The following is a 2,994-nucleotide window of genomic DNA, read 5'->3' on the forward strand; positions in this document are numbered from 1 at the left end:
GCGGGCACATCCCCAGTGGAAGGTGTGCAGGAGGCAGCTGATCGATGTTTCTCTCTCATCGATGTTTATAACTCTCTATCTCTCTCCCTTCCTCTCTGTAAAAAATCAATAAAATATATTTAAAAAATAAAAATAAAAAAATAAAAGACAGGAAAGATAACCAATTAATAATCTAAGATCCTAACTCAACAAACTAGAAATAAAGAGCTAAAAAAAACCCTAACAAAATAAAATGACTAGAACTAGCAGGAAAGAAATAATAAAGATAGGAGCAAATACTAATGAAAATAAAAAGAGGAAAACAAGAAAGAAAATCAATAAATACAAAAATGGTTCTTAAAAAACAATAAAACTATAAAATTTTTTGAAAATAAAAATTGAAAATAGTGAATACATAAATTTTTAGTGTTAGTAATGAAATCAGTGACATTACTTCAGACCACATACTCATTAGGAAGACAACAAGGGGATACTACAAACTACTTTATACCCATAAATTTGACAACCATCAAAATGGATAAATTCCTCAAAGGCTACAAATGACCACAATTTATCAAAAATGAAATAAACTGAATAATCACACAACCATAAAACAAATTGAATTCATAATTTAATATCTCCTTAGAAATGTATTCCCAGACTTAGATGATTTCACTGAAGAAATCTATAAACAATTAAAGGAGAATTAACACCATTTTGTACAATCTCTTCTAGAAAATAAAGGAGGGGAGAATGATCTTTAACTTACTTTATGGAGCCCCATACCAAAAGCCCAGGAAAAAAAAAGTAAAGAAGTTAAAGGAAGAAAGAAAAGTACATCCATTGTCTCTGACCTAGAAATCTCATATCTTCCACCAGCATCCATGAAGTGTGACAAGCCAAATTCTTGGCTTATACATTGGGTAAATTCCCAGACACTTCACAATTCTTGATCGCTCTTTCCCTTCCTTCTCCCCTATGATACTTGTATTTGGAACTAGACATCATGTTGTAAGGCAGCCCAGTTCACAAAAATAGGCCATGTGTGAGTGTTCTACACTATAACCTTTCTATGTCCCCAAATACAGCCAACATTAATAACTAGACATATGAATGAATGAGCCTTCAGATTATTCTAACCCACAGGCTTTGAGTCTTCCATCTAAGGCTCAGAAAACATGGAACAGAAGCAAGCTCTTTGCCACTGTGCCATGTCTGAATCCCTGACCCGAAAAAATATGAGAGATGTGTGACTTTAAAGTGACTTGGTGATTTATCCTACTAAGTAATATTACATAAACATAGTAAGGAAAGTTCATTAAAAAAGAGAACCAATCCCTACCGGTTTGGCTTAGTGGATAGAGTGTCAGCCTGTGGACTGAAGGGTCCCGGGTTCAATTCCGGTCAAGGGTACGTGCCTAGGTTGCGGGCTCGATCCCCAATGGGGGGCTTGCAGGAGGCAGCCAATCAATGATTCTCTCTCATCATTGATGTTTCTATCTCTCTCTCCCTCTCCCTTCCTTTCTGAAATCAATAAAAATATATTAATAAAAGAGAACCTAACCAAACCAATTGTCTCTAATAGTTCTTGATTTCTTTTATGTACATGCTGTTTTAGACGGAATTCATTTCTAAAAAACTGTAAGTCTTAGTTTTGCTTTTGACAGTTGTTGATTTTTTAAATATTAGTAATTTGTCATATATATTGTCTTTCTTCACAGTACAAAAAGGTATAATAGAATTATTTTGTTGCCTGTAATGTGCATTAAAATACTTACTCAAATTTAACAGTTATGAGTTTATTCTATGGGTCTTGTTATAATAGACTTGCCTTTACAAAAATCTCTCTCTCTCTTGCTCTCTCTCTGAGAGAAACATTAACCTACGTGGAATTTAATTGTATATTATTCACTGCATCCATGCCATCTTAGTTGAAAAAGGTAGTATTAACAATTTGTCCTCTCACAATACATTTAAAAATTAACTCAAGAAATACTTATTTTTTGCCTTCTTATCTATTGTGTGTCAGTTACTGGGTACTGTGTTAGGCATTTGATAAATGACCCATCACTATTAGGCTAAACTTTACAGGAATGTTAGGCTAGAAACTTCCATGCTCAATTAATGCCTAAAACTGAACTATAGCAAGGCAAAATAAAGAAAATATTGCAATTTGAAAAGAATTAAAAACAGAAAAATTAATCCAATTAAGTCTCCAAGGCTATACTAACCATTCTTGTATTAAATTTTTTTTATTACCCTAAGATATCATTATAACATGATTTCAATATTCTGACTCTAGAATCAGAAACATGAAACAAATTGAGTATTAAGAGATCTCTAGCCCAAGATAAATAATAATATTGGCAAGTTGAGCATTCTATGAAATAGAAAATCCAAATGAATTTTGACTAGAGTCTTTTTCTATTTTTGTGTTGCTGAGTTGCTGATATGAAATATATATTTATTATATGAAGCATACCTATGGCAGTTAAATTCAGATAATGTTATCTATAACAATTTGTATTGGCTTCCTCCCAAGGCTTTTGACTTGCTATGTATGAAAATAAATGAGAACCATATGAAAGTCAATAAGTTCTTGATAGTACATGACATTTTTTGTTCTCTCATCCTTGATTTTAGCAAACATTCCAAGGTTTTGGCTTCCATCATTGAGGGTGATAGGCTTCAAAAATGTAAGGGATTTTTTTTTTTGGCTTCAGATAACAATCCCAACTTAACACACTTCCATAAATCACTGGTGTGGAAATCTGTCATAAAATGGCACAAGAGTACTACTTTTTTCCTTGTGGTATTTGGTGTTTCCAAATTAGATTATTTGTTGAATGTTCAAGGGAGCATATTTGCTTGAAGAGTTCACCATATGTCAGACAAATCTCATGCTCTTGAAATGAAGTTCACAGAAATGAAATCAAGGGTAACTGCCTATTCTTTCCTCTACCATGGTAGTAAGAATCAAAGTAGTCCTCAGAAATAGGAAGCAGAATCACGGAG

The sequence above is a fragment of the Myotis lucifugus genome, unplaced genomic scaffold (genome assembly GCF_000147115.1).
Source record: "Myotis lucifugus unplaced genomic scaffold, Myoluc2.0 scaffold_75, whole genome shotgun sequence".
Lineage (NCBI taxonomy): Eukaryota > Metazoa > Chordata > Mammalia > Chiroptera > Vespertilionidae > Myotis > Myotis lucifugus.